This window comes from Sitophilus oryzae, unplaced genomic scaffold (genome assembly GCF_002938485.1).
Source record: "Sitophilus oryzae breed Bouriz unplaced genomic scaffold, Soryzae_2.0 scaffold_1801_pilon_pilon, whole genome shotgun sequence".
NCBI classification, from domain to species: Eukaryota; Metazoa; Arthropoda; class Insecta; order Coleoptera; family Curculionidae; genus Sitophilus; species Sitophilus oryzae.
Window position 1 is genome coordinate 1,016,315 of NW_022146504.1, and position 15,460 is coordinate 1,031,774.

Below are 15,460 nucleotides of genomic sequence, written 5' to 3' on the forward strand. Positions count from 1 at the left end.
ACTACTTTGAATAGTTTTCTTCGCAAAAAACGCAATAATTGCTTGAAAACCTGTTAAAAACCAAAAATTCACAACCGCAAAGGAAATCTCGCAACAACGGCCTGTAAAACATTTGATGAATGAAACCGTCAAAATCAGCGTAATTCCTACAGATTCCTACAATTTGTAGTAAAATCTCAACCACAACGATGCCAAGCGTTGCCACAGTAATTTCCCTAATATATTTTGATATAATAATTTAAACAGAAAAAGTAATTTCTAAAAAATAATTTCAAAGGTATAATCTATGTATTTTAATTAAAATTATATACCTACACAAATATTTAGTTTAACGTATCTATCGTACCCAAAAAACATTAATAAGAATAATAACATTTTTAACAACAATACTACAATCTATAGGCGCAAGGGAAATCTGTCATCATCGATTTTTGTGCAACACGGTTCGTGATCGCGGTAAAATGTAAGTTGTTTTGTCTCCCTTTATTTAGATGTCTTTGGGGCGCTTGCTCATTATTTACAGCCAATTTTTTTCCGTTTGACCTACCATGTTTCGATAATGGTCCAAAATACACACGACACCGTTCATATTCGGTTAGTTCGGCAAAACCTCGCACTCAATATTAATGCCGGTCACCGATCACCTGACGTACCGTTACTAGAGTACTTGTTTACAAATTTTACCTACATTACTGTCGATTTGTAATGGACCGCAATTCCGAACACGCCTATACTTAACGGCGATCCAGTGATTGAAATTCGAAAACGTAAGCGCTAAAGTTTTGTAAATCGAATTACTCAATTATTTTGAATATACGGTTGTATTGACTGCCTAGAAATATTCAGAGGCTTATTCCTTCCTATACCGAATATGGGGTATTTTTGAATTTTTGACCATTTTACAAATTGCTTATAACTTTTTTATTTCGCGGAATAATAAAATTCTGTAAAAATATTTATAAGTAATAAAAATAATATGCTCATATCTGAAGATGAATATAACTTACAAAAGTTTTTTATAGTTAAGTTCCAACCAACGGTAAAACTATTTAATATGCAAAAATCCGTGAAGAAACAAAATCCCTAGATCTAGAGAGCCTAGAAGATGCAAACTCGCGTAGTGATATCATTTGAATATCTAGGGGCAAATTATAACAAGCACTAGGAATCTCAAGGAGGAAGTAAAAGCCCAAACAACAAAGGCATCATTAATATCCGGATTTTTAAGGCATATAATTTGGCGAAATAAATATATGACCGTCACAAGCAAAGTTAGAATTTATAAGGCTCGCGTGAAACCGGTTATGACGTACGTGATAGAAACTAAAGAGGAGAACACAATAACAAACGGTTCCTAAGACCGACAGAAATGCGAACACTTTGATCAATTACAGGATATGCCTTATATAACTGGAAAATAAGTGGGGATATAAGAGAAACATGTAAAATGCAGGATGTAGTAAGATGGACAGAAGAGAGGCGAGAAACCATGTGGACAGAATGCCAAATGACCGGTGAGCGAAAATTGCTAAGGAGAGAAACGCCCTAACACACCTCGACCTGAACGATCACCTATAAGATGTTCTTCATCATCCCAACTATTCTTAGGGAACTATTGAAGAAAACACAAGACTTGGTTCTAACGTACGAAGAAAAAAAAAATGGAAATTTTAGTTGGCTATGAACTTAAGAAAGTGCTGGGGTTAAATAATAAATACAAGAAGAAGGGTCAAGTCAATGTTAAATTATGGAAACAGTGTGGCTGCCTGGGTAACTAATTTTCAGATATGGCGGCTGGGACATTTGACATGACATAGACATGACAATTTCAATTTTATTAAATTTATTTCCGTTTCCGGTTTTTAATGGTGAGTAAATAATACAATAAAATTACTCAAAAATATTTATTGGGAATTTAGAACAATGTAAATATGCAAATCAATACAATTAAAGAGATATAAACACATAAACTACTATATCAATATCAAATATTTAAATAATATCAGAGATGATGTGTTAAAGTGAATTAGTAAAGTAACAGTGCATTGACTTATATAAACTTGAAGATAAATAAATGTTTTCACAGCTTTACGGGCGTAAAACTAAATAACTGGAAGCAGGAAAAAGACAACAGGAACCCACAGAAAACCTGGAATCAAAAAAAAAAAAATTATGTAAAAAAATATAAATATAGGTACATAAGACTTTTGTGAATTAAATCAAACAGGACTTGAATGAAAATAAAATGAATAAGAAAATATGATACTTATTCATCTAATACCTCATTTGTGTTACGGGTTCATTTTCTCCTTAGATTATTTTCTTCATTTTGACAATAACTTAGTCCTAAAATAAATAGTAATAATATATTTTCTTTCTCGTTACCTATGTTTGATCAACTTACTAAGTATAGTTATCTGGTTCTCAATAAGATTGTAACTGCTAATTTGGCTTTTCGTATAGTTTCTTCGAGTTAATATTTTGAATTGTACAGGGTGTCCCATTTTAGTTGAAATCATCCGGTATCTCCGTTATTCGTGGAGATAGAAGGGTGCGGTTGGCACAAACCTGTGCCACTTTTTTGCCAAACGGAAGATGCCGTAAACAAAATTTTCATAGCCCTCTTCGTTTCTGAGCTACAGGGTATTTTTGAAATTTTTGCAATTTGGGGGGTGGTATCTCTGTTATTGTTAAAGATATCGAGAAGGTGAAAACTGTTTATTGTAGAACTTTTTACGTAGAATACAGTGGCGTAGTCTGTTATTCTACTAAAAGAATATTTTTAAAGATATGAACTAAAGTTAGGTTTTCTTAAATGGAACACCCTGTATATTTATAAATTATATGATCTGGCTTGCCATAAGCTTCTCAAAAATATATATCACTCTATATTTATTTTAACTATTTACTGCAATATTTAAAAAAAATATATTAAAAGATCATATTTATTAGTAGGCCATGATTGATAATAAAAGAAACTAGAGAATTATTAAAAGTATGTATATACTGCTATCTGTCTCTTGTTTTATTTTGAGAGCCACTAAAAATTCTTTATATATTAGGGAAACTTAACTCTCTACCCCCTAGCAACTTAACTTACGCCAAAAATATTAGAATTTTGTTAAATTATTACTTCTCAAATCAATGAATTAGAAATTAATGGACACGTATGATGGCCTCTCTGATTCCTGGATTTGTCCGTTCTCGATTTCTGATTTTGGAAATTTTTGAAATATGAAATATATCGTGGCAACTAACACAATGTCTAATACCTGGAAAATGCTTAATAATGCAAGCTTTTAGATATTTGCAAACCCATCCCGTTATAATAAAGTCCGTTATAAAAAAAGAAAAATATATTAAAAGATTCAGTGGTAACAATTCAAAAGTAAAATATATGAATTCCAAATATTATTTTACATATGACTATTTTAGTAAATACTTTTACACTTTGATTTTTTTGTTATTTATCACGGCCTACTAATAAGAAAATGATATATTTTAAATATTGCAGTAAATAGTGAAAATAAATATAGAGTGATATATATATATATATATATATATATATATATATATATATATATATATATATATATATATATATATATATATATATATATATATATATATATATATATATATATATATATATATATATATATATATATATATATATATATATCATATGACATCATATGATCCGCCTTGCTATGAGCTTCTCAAATATATATATATATATATATATATATATATATATATATATATATATATATATATATATATATCATATGATGTCTAAATATACTATACAGGGTGTTCCATTTGAAAAACCATAACTTTAGTTCATATTTTCAAAAATATTTTTTTCGTAGAAAAACAGACTACGCCACTGTATTCTACGTAAAAAGTTTAATATAATAACGGAGATACGGGGGCTGTCCCAAATTGCAAAATTTTCGAAAAGACCCTGTAGCTCAGAAACGAAGAGGGCTATGAAAATTTTGATGACATCATCTTCCGTTTGACAAAAAAGTGGCACAGGTTTGTACAAACGGCATCGTCCTATCTTTACTAATAACGGAGATACCGTATGATTTCAACCAAAATGGGACATCCTGTACGAGTAAAATTTCTTCAGTGTAGCCTTACAGTTTTTGGATATAGCTGTTGGATATATCTGTTGGATATATCATTAGATCTCTTTAAATTTACCATTTTATGATATTTTCCCAAGCAGATTGGATTTATTTCTTCTTGTTTATAACTTGTAAATGTTAAGAAACCTCTCAACCTGAAATATTTTGATGATAAATACTTGTAAACATTAGTCGTTATGTAATTTTAGCTTTGGTATATATTACTCACCTTTCTAATAGGTCCAGTTTTATTGATTTATTGATATCTTGGATATTTTAGAAATATACTTTCTTCTTCTTCTTCTTCTTTTATGATGGCTCTGCTACAAGGCAACCGCCAGCTCAATTTGGGAGTGACCAAGATGTTGACTGGCTCTAAACCATATCAAGGCCACTGATTCTTATCTGAGTAAAATGTATAATGGGTAAATTTTAATATAACTAACTTCTATGAAGGTAACCTGTGACCTGTGACTGTAAAATGTTATTATTATTATTTATTAAATATATAAATGACGTGCTGAAAGGAAGATTATATCACACACAAAGGCACATAGGATAGAGGTCACACAAACAGACTGCATTCGGAAACTGAAACAAAAAGAAAATAAAAAATAGAAAGTTGAGCATTATAATTTAATTCTATTAATGTTTAAAAATATCATAATAGTTTCTATTAATTTTTCACTTGGCTTAGACAAAACTGTAAATATTGATAGTGGAGTAGGAAAATTCATTTCAATAAATGTTTGATATAAATCCAAATTAAACAAAAAATTTATAGGACATTCTAAAAAAGATATGATTTAGGTCTTCAACAGAGCCACACTCACAGAATGGATCTTCCTTCACTTTAATTTTATATAAATGGTTTTTTGTTAAGCAATGGCCTGTACGCATTCTAATTAACGTTGTAATATGTCTTCTATCTATATACTGGAAATTTTTAGACCATTGTTTATCTGGGAAGATTGTTTGTATATTAAAATACACATGCTTTTTTCCTTCCATACGAGATTTCCAATTTTCTTTATAATTACACAAAATATCAGTTTTAATTGAATTAAAAATATCTATCGAATCCATCTCCATAGATTTCGGAATATTTAAATCTTTTCCAATATTAGCCAACAAATCTGCCTCTGTATTTCCCAAGATATTGGAATGACCTGGAATCCAGGCAATCCTGATGTCAAAACCATTAGAACTTGCTAAACAAATTAAACGTTTGGTTCTTAAGGTCCAATAATCAGCAGATGCTTTAAAGAGATTTTTACTAATTTTTTGAATTGAACTTTTGGAATCTGAAAAGATAATAACACTACGCAAGTTCTTTTTAATAGCAAACTTTACTGCATCATGAATAGCTATGGATTCTGCCTTACAAATACTTAAAGAACCAGTTAGTCGCGAAAAAAATTTAAAATTTATATAAGGAATATATATTCCAAATCCTGTTCTTTTATCTTTTTTAGATGCATCTGTAAAATAAAAATATGAGAATTTTTAAAACGTTCAGATACTGACAAAAATTGTTCCTTAATAGAAAAATCATGTTTATTAATTTGACAATCAACTAATTTAATAGAATCATTCAAAATATTAAAACTAACTTCATAACACGGAAAATTTTGACTAACATAAAGATTATCAATATAAGGCAGAAAGTCATGTAAAGCTGAGACCACATAAGGTACATTATTACTATTAATATAAATTGGATTAACAGTTTTTTTTAATATTGTAAATTAAATTTATTAATGGATTATTTTGTAAAGTTAACAATTTAGACAGAAATTTGCCTACAAGTATTTTTCTTCTACATTCTAAATCAATCATAGAAGATTCTCCCAACAACGCTAATCTAGGAGTAGATTTCATACAACCTAGACAAATACGTAAACCCTCAAAAAATACTACATCTAGTTTATTTAAATTTTTTTGACTAGTTGGTTTAATAAAAATTGTTGCAAATTCCAAATGAGATCTCACCAGAGCAGAAAAAATAATTAAAAGGGTACAAGGATCAGCTCCCCACCACACTCTACAAACAGCCCTTAAAACATTTAAGGCTTTTTTAGCCTTATTAGTAATATTTTCAATATGCAAATCCCACTTTAAATGTTTTTGAAAAATAACGCCCAAATACTTCACATTATGTTTATATGGAATAATGTGATTTCCAAGTTGAATCAATGGTGGCTGATCTCTCCGTTTGCCCTTAGTGAACCATACTGCCTCACATTTTTCCAAAGATAAAGAAAGATCTCTATTAATAAGAAAATCATTTACAAGCTCCAAAGCATTATTAATTTTTTCAGACATCTCAAGTATATTTGAACCCTTAACAAAAATTACCAAATCGTCCGCATAACCAATAATCTTTACATTTAAATAATTTTTAAAAAGTTCTGAAATATAAATATTAAAAAGAATAGTACTTAATGGAGAACCTTGCGGAATACCTTTAGTTGCTAAAACCGGACCTAAGAAGGAACCATCAGATTTTCTGGAAAATAACAATCTATTTTTCAAAAGTATAAAAATTAAATTAGATAATTCTACTGGAATTTGTAAATTAATAAGCAAATTATAGAGTTTGTATATGTTAACATTATCATATGCAGATTTTATATCTAAGAAAACAGCAATAACTGAATTTGACGAATTAAAGGCATCAAAAATAAAAGTAGATAAATAAGCAATATTATCATATATTCCCCTACCCTTACGAAAACCTACCTGTTCATTTGTAAACACAATTTTATTCTCCAAAAACCAATCTAAACGATTTTTAATCATAATTTCTAAAATTTTGCCACCACATGAAGATAATACAATAGGTCTATAACTCTCTGGCAAAGTAGGATTTTTGTTTTGTTTTAAGATATTAATAATATTATATTTCTTCCACGAATCCGGTAACACACCTTCAAATAAACATTTGTTATATATTTTAAGAAGATAATTTTTAGCAATCAATGGTAAATTTTTATACATGGAATAAGAAATATCATCCATGCCAGGTGCAGAAAATTTTTTATCCTGAACAGCATAGTTAAATTCCTGACTAGTGAATGGAGGAATGTTACTATTTATATATGTTGGCGACAGTGTAAAATTCGGATCTATGTATATACTAGACATATTATATAAAATTTGTTGTTTTAAATCATCTGAAATGTTATAACTATTAGAATTGCTGTTATTATTAGAAAATTTTTTAATTTTTTCCCAAACGTATGAAATGCTAGATTCCCTATTTAATGTTTCACAAAAAGATTGAAATTTTTGTTTTTTCTTTGATCTTAATTTTTTTCTCGTAACTGCAATACATCTTTTAGCATTGATAAAATTAGTCAAAGTTGGAACATTATTGAAAACATTAATTGCTCTTTTTCTGTCTTGAACCCACTGAAAACATTCTTCATCCCACCATGGGTTTCCAATTTTATGATAAGAACCACATTTTTTCAAAGGAATGGCATCATCAGCAGCTCTATTCATAATAAAAGACAAATCATTATAATCTAAAATAGTACTATCTTTCTCGATTAACTGCACAGCTATTTTATGTTGATAAAGATGCCAATCAGCTTTACTACAATTTCGTACACAATAACTATTTACAAAAGCTTTTTTTAAATATAAATTGTTTGATAAATTTAATTGTAAAATTGTAGGATAATGATCGCTATTTCCACAATCACTAATAACTTTCCAGTTAGAATTTATAGCTAATGCGCTACTGACAATTGTTAAATCAACTGCACTCAAACTGGAATTCGGATTTTGCACAAGAGTTCTAGAACCATCATTTAAAATCACCATATCATTTTCTATAATAAAATTTACAAGCCTTATTCCGCCCCTATTAATAGGAGATTCATCCCATAATGGATGATGGGAATTAAAATCTCCCATAATAATAATTTTATTTAAATCTAAACCATCTAAAAGTTGTTTAAACAGATCTTCCGAAACATTTTTATCTGAATTAATATAAATATTAATTAATATTAAATCAGCAATTTTAATAATAATAAATTGAGCAACTTCTGAATTAAATTTTTTTAAATTAGAAAAAATAATATTCTTTTTGACGCAAATTGCCACTCCACCATATCCATCTTCCCTATCCTGACGAATTATATTATATGATGATAAAACAAAATTTTGATTGGATTTTAGCCATGTTTCATTTAGAAAAATTATATCTGGAGACTCTTCATTTGCTAATAAGATTAAATTAGCACGATTTGAATTAACACTACGAATATTCCATTGTAAAATTTTTATATCTGATGTAGACTTCATATTGTCATTAATCTAAATTATAAATACAATATATAATTATAAATAATATGTATAATATTTGTATATGTACCATATATGTACTAATATAAATGTAATCTTTAAATATGTGTTAAAATAAATAAAATAACATTAAAAACCTATATCTTGTTCAAAATCTAAACTTGAAAATAATAAATTCTTAATCTTGCTTTTATTTTCTCTTGACGTATTCATAATAAAATTAATGCAATTATGTAACTCATCATTTTGATGAAATTCAAATGTCTGAATGGCACTACCAGGCTCAGTTTTAGAATTATGTGAATTAGAAGAGGTATTAGAAGAGGTAGACGGTAAATTTGAAAAATCTTGCTTTTGCGGTCTTGAATTTGGAAAAAATAGACAATCATCTCTAGCTTTTTTATCCACTCCCTTATGAACTATCCTTTTCTTGGCTGAATTTTCAGATATAACCTGTTGAAAGGACCTTTTTACACTATTTTGGAAATACTGTGTTCTTCTTTCAGAAGGTTTAATAATATTATCAATTTTCTTTGGTATATCTTCCCCATTATGTTTTTTAATTAATTCTGGAAAGTTATTGTTGTTCAAAAAAAATTCTCCATTTGAAATATAAGATTTCTTACATGTTTCACTGGCATCATAAAAAGTTAAATTTTCAAGGGCCATTAATTCTTTAATATTTTTTTGTCTAGAATATTCAGGACACTTTTTTGAAGATGACTTGTGGTCATTCTTACAGTAAAAACATTGTGTAACACAAGAAAATTTAACTTCCCCATCTTGTAAATGATTCTCCTCCTCTCCGCAATTAAAACATCTTTCTTTACCTTTACAATTGTTCTTAGTATGGCCAAAACGAAGACAGCGATAACACTGAGTTACAGGAGGAATATATACATTAACTGGACGTTCTAATCTATATAAATTTATCGATCTAGGCAGTATAATTCCTTTAAAAGTAAACAAAACAGTTCCAGTTGGTTCATATATAACAACATTATTTTTAAATACTTTTCTATTTAATCTCTTTACTTGTAAAATTTCAATTCCATTATTAGCTTTACAAAATTTCAAAATTTCTTCTTCGGTCAAGTCCGCATCGATTTGTCTTACAATTCCTTTGCAGGTAACAAAATTATATGGTATAAATATTTTATACCCTTTCTCAATTAATGTTTTATTTTTTAAAAAATTATTTGCTGATTGAAAATTAATAAATTCAACAGAGATTCTATTAGACCTTTATTATTAATTCTCTTTATATCAGTCAAATTTAAATTAAAAATTTCTCTAGCTATTTTTATGTTATTAAACTTTCCAATGTTATAGCCAACATTAACCGTCGATTCCAAATAAACTACGAAAGGACCATTATCATTTTTAGAATAAAAAATTGTTTTTTCATTTTTAAATTTTGACTGCGTTGAACCCAAACTAATTTCATCCACCATATCAACAGTATCAATATTAACATTTTGAACGCTATCCAGGGGGTATCCGCTCCCCTAGCCTTACTCATATTTAAAAAAAAAATTCAAGCACTAATGAATGTATTATATACAAAAAATAAAATATATAACAATATGAACAAATCAAAAATTCAATTAACCTAACAAAAAAAATAATGCTCAACCATTGCCTAGAAACTTATATGGTGAAATTTTGATAAAATAATTCAGTACTCACTAAAAACACGGTATGTCGCTAGTGGTAGGAAAAATAATTTTTAGAGGTTACTAGTTTATTTGGTTGCCTGTGATATGCATATACAGGGTGTTTCCTAATTAATCTAAAAAATAAAAATCGTTAGAAAACGGCTTAAGGCGGGCTCTTAATGAGTATATTTATTTTTTCTCGGCAACCGTTTGATGAACAAGAAAAACTCAAAAGATCAATTTTGTTGAAAAAGGATGGCCAGTCAAGAAAATATATATATTTTCTTTAAAAAGCAGAAGTGTACCATTTATGTTAAGCAAAATATCGATTTTTTTTAAAAAAATTTTAACACCCTGTAGATCACAAAGGGGAAGTACTTTAGACCCAATGGTTATATAAAAATTGTTTTAAGAACACATGAGAAATCACACCACAATTTTTTAGACTAATTAGAAAACACCCGGTATATTGTCAACTTGACAATGATTGTTGATAAATCAAAAAATACATTTTCTGTGAAAAAAGCCCGATTTTCGCAGGAAAAATTTTGGTTTTTATTGAATTTGGGCCTGCGTCTGCAAATACCCGGTATGTTTTTAAATATTCTATCTATCTAAATTTTAAATATCATAGTCAGAAATAGTTTTATTATTTATTAACTGTAAAAATGGTATACTTATAAGTTTTATCAAATATTGTGATTTACTTTCTACCTTGTAGTCAAAATGTATATTTAATAAACTGTAAAATATATATATTCTTATGTTTTATTAAAGTTACTCTGATATACTAATATATCAGTGTAACTTTAAAACTAAATCCTTTGAAATCAAATATAAACATAAAAAATATTTACAGCAGAAAAGGCGAAGGTTAAACGTAGTCTCTACTAAGAACACGGAGGGGCGCTTTGACCCAAAATTTTAGTATTAAGTTTCATATCTATCTTAATAGAAGATTATTTTCTTTTATCTATGTGCTCAAGTTACCACAGGAAGGCCTAAGGTAAAGGTGCAAAAATAATTAAAGCTTTCAGCGTTTTTTCGGCAAAAAAACTCTTAAAGATTTCACAAATATCAGAGCTGCGTCACCAAACAAAGCTGAAATAAATGTCCAAAAAACCGCAGTCCTAACAGCACTAAAATTAACTAAAAAATTAATATTTTTTTCAGACAGAAAATGACAATGTCACAAGCACCGAAAAAAATTGAAGTTGAAATATACTTTCGATTTTCCAATATTTTGTTTATCTGACAATTTTGATGCACTTGAAGGTCACAGATTGTAGGTTATTTAGAGTTTTTCTTCTTTTAATAATATTGGGATTTTGTAAATTCGGTCGAAATAAGTCGCCTCAGGTTAGTGATACACGAAATTATATATGATTATTTGTTAGATACTTTCAACTTGTAACTATTGTTGGTAGTACTTTTAAGTTTTCAAATAACTGTTTGAATTTTTGATGGTTGTCAATTTTTCGGTTAGAAATTGTAAAATGGACGCCTAAAAGTTTTTCGATTAATTATCGTTAATCATCTATTATATAGGATTATAAATTAGGGTCCATTAGTGGTAAATATTTCGGGTGATTTGTGTGGAACCGAATTTTACCTCCACTTGTTGGGATTAATACCAGATTATAACCGAATAAAAAGAAACCCTTCAGACAGAAGGTAAGTTTCTATTTTACTTTTTTTCTAACGTATTTCATACTTTGAGGTGCATATATTTAATTCATAATTACTAAATATTAAACATTACATTACATGGAAGTAAATCTAAATATAAAAAAAACTATGGATAAAAAAAAACTTAAATCTAATCCTAAAATATAAATCCTAAATAGGTAGCTACGTGATACGTAATTATGCCCATTTCTGTTCATCTTAGATCATTAATATATATCATCAGATAATTAATGTAGGTTAATAATAGTTCAATAATAATAATTTACCTTGTATAACTTGCTTTCATTTGCTCAAAATCACCGATCAGTCTTTAAAGTAGAGATACAGAAAAATCCTTGGCAAAGAATATCCCAAGATACTTTGGTCTAAAGCTAAAAAAAATTAAAAACTGTTAATATATTACCTATTTTTATATATAATGTGGCCCATACCTACTACACGCAGAAACATCGATTTTATCATTTTCTTCATGTATTTAATATCATATATACTTTATTAAAGTGTTAACAAGGAACTTTATATCAAAAAACATCTTTGTACTTATACATTTCAGCCGAAATATCGCCGACAAACTTCAAACTTCCAATCAAATCTAAACCGCAAAAATTAAAATGGCGCCCGACCTTGCCAATGTGCCAGAGGCCTCGGGAGCTGACCATGAGCTGATACACAGACAAAAGAAGAGGACGCCGACGTGCATAAAAATGTTCCGTAACAGAAATCATATAGAAATATTCAGATTTTTGTCTAGGACAGTCTAGAAGGCCATGCTTTCTGCCTGGGTACGACCGCGCCATAACTGTTTCCAATTTTCCGGTTTACTGTCACCCTCCTGGTTTAACCATTCCCAACGATATAAAGTTATAGGTGTCTATATCTAAGAATGAGAAGAATATTAGGTGTTTTATCTTTATATCGAAGCGGGCCTTGATTTTGTGTTGACCTATTTGTCTACTTATTTTTATCATGCTTTAATATTGCACTTTGTTATTTATCTGCATAATAAAAGACTTTTGAGAAGTAAACTGACAATCTATATTTGAGATATGAAAGGTGTCGAAAAATTCAACAGTTTCAAATTCATCCTGATTTTTTCAAAAACTCAGAGGGCTATGACAAATCTGTGTGTAGCATCTTTAGTTTTATAAAAGAGTAAGAGCGTTCAACAGAAACGATTGAAATATTTTTATTTTTTTCGTTTTGTTGACAATAGATTTCAAGAAATTCGTTTGCTGTTATCACTAGTGTCAAAATAACCCAAAAATTAAATAATATAATTAATTTTTACCTCTGCTACCCCATTTCTGATATAAATTTCAAAAATCGCTAAAGCAGTTAGTTTAAATTAAGACCTCAAAATTTTTATAACTTAACACATTCATATTTGTATCCTAGCTATATCTTAAAAAATATTTAATAAACAGGTTATGTAGAAAACTACGTATTTTATTGTCAGTTAAAAAAAAATAATCCAATTTAATTGGTCGAAGATTGCGTAAAGTCAAATTTACGCAAGATAATTCGAATTACAAAATTGAGTTGTAACTTGATTGTGATCAATTTCTGTTTCGAAGGATTAAAGCATTAAGACGAAAATTAATCTCAAGTAACTAAACAGGAGTTCTTACTTTAATTGGAATACTAAATAGTTTGTTTACTGTTCTCTAATAAATCGCAGTCTGAAACGGAATTAACAATGTCTTCAGTAACATAAAGAAATGCAAAATCTCATTAATTACAAAATAGAAAAAAGGGGAAAATATCAGTTAAATATAATCAAAAATTTAGGTCAATCTTATCTTAAGTTCGCAGTTACATTGGACGCGGGACCGTGCGTTTTTTTATACGTGCGAGCTCTGACGGAATTTACTCGTAGGACTATTTCATTATAGTGGTTACATTAGATGCGCGTTTATGGTGTTCTCTGTGTCGAGTTTGTCAAATCAAACGCCACTACTTTGATGCTTTGTGAGAATATAATGTTAAAATAACTACTCATGAAAAGAAGAAAATGCTAGGATATATATGCAAGAAGAGGAGAAGAAAATAAATATGTAAAACATTTAGCGAATTAAGACAGCAACCGGTCAAATTTTTTGAACATTAATATATCCCAAATAAAATTAAACCTGGTATTCAAAAATAGTCAAATTTTTCGAGAATTTGAAACAAAATTGATCAAGAGAATGTGAAACAAGTGATCAGAGAAACAAAATTTAAACCGCTCGGACGTGCACCTATTAAAAAAACAAACAGTTTGTTTTCATCCGACCAACAGAAATTGACGTACGTGCACGGACGCGCAAACTCCGATGCAATGTAACCGCCTGTGTATAGATACAATTTGTTTGATTTTTGCTGCGTGCACGTCCGAGCACGTACGACCAAAAAATCGTACGGACACGCATCCAATGTAACCACGGGCTTATGCTAATATTGTTACAATCTAATAATAAATACTCTCAGGTTTGGATATTAGAAGGAATAACTTGATTATTATTATTATTTTTCTGAAACGACCACAAAGCTTGGCTTTGATCACTTTTTTAGGTATTTCTCGAAATATTTTGCGAGCAATGTTAGAGGGAATCTCGTGTCTTCTTACCCAGTCTTGTCTTAACTCAGGCACTTATCTCTTTTTTTTTTGAGGTAATACTGCCTTAAGGATTTTGCGAAGAATTTCACGAGATTAGAGACCTTTGTATCAACTCTTAAAAGCGAGTGAGTAACAGAGACTTCGGGATTTGCAAATTAAACTGATAAATATTGACAATTGTTAATATATCAACCCAAATTTAAATGTCTATTTTACTGTGATTTACAGCATTTAAGTAATTCAGATAACACAGATCTTATTGCAATTTTAAAAATAAATTTTCATCATATTAAAAAACAGTCCAGAACTGTTAGTATGTAGTTGGAAATTATTTTTTTATTGTCGTATCCGGACACTCATCATTAATTTATATAACAAAATAATTCTAGAAAAAAATATTTTTTATTATATTTGAATTAATCTTTTCGGTCGACGATAATGCAATTTTATCATCGTATATTAAACAATATTTTTTTCCATAGCGAGTTACGTTTTAAAAAATATTCAGAAATTATTATTTCAAGGAATTTATTACGAGTAGAAAAAATATTGTGCTGGGTTGGCGTTAGTTTCCATATAATTTGACAAATAAATAAAGCTGTCTCTTTAGTTGTCAGTTTTGAGTCAATATTTTTTAATTCTCTTTTGTGTCGATTGCTGATTGAATTGGAGCCAGAAATGGCTCAAAACGAAATAAGTAAATTACCAACAAATGTTTAGGCTGAGGCGACAAACGCCACATCTAAACTACTTCCATTTAAATCCCGAATAACTTATGAAAAGGAATACAAAAATTTTCAAAAATGGAAGCAATTAAAAAACGTGCGAGAAGAAATAAAGTTTTTAACCTATCCTTGCTGTTAAAGTATCATTTAATCTACTCTTAAAAAAGTACTATTTTATCTACTATTTTTGATAGATATAAGGCAATTTTAACAATTGGTATGAAAAAAAGAGTTTTACTAGATTCTAACATAATTTGTTAAACTATGAATCTCCGTTTATTATTTTGTAGGCTAGATTGTTAAAATTCAATTATATACGGTTATTTTGGCAACATAAAA

The 15,460-nt window shown here is 28.8% G+C and overlaps 1 protein-coding gene across 1 annotated transcript in view; it reads left to right on the plus strand.

The window, feature by feature from the left end:
* The window catches only part of LOC115883013, a 638,791-nt gene that overhangs the window by 201,262 nt on the left and 422,069 nt on the right, over positions 1-15,460 (plus strand). The window lies entirely within an intron of this gene.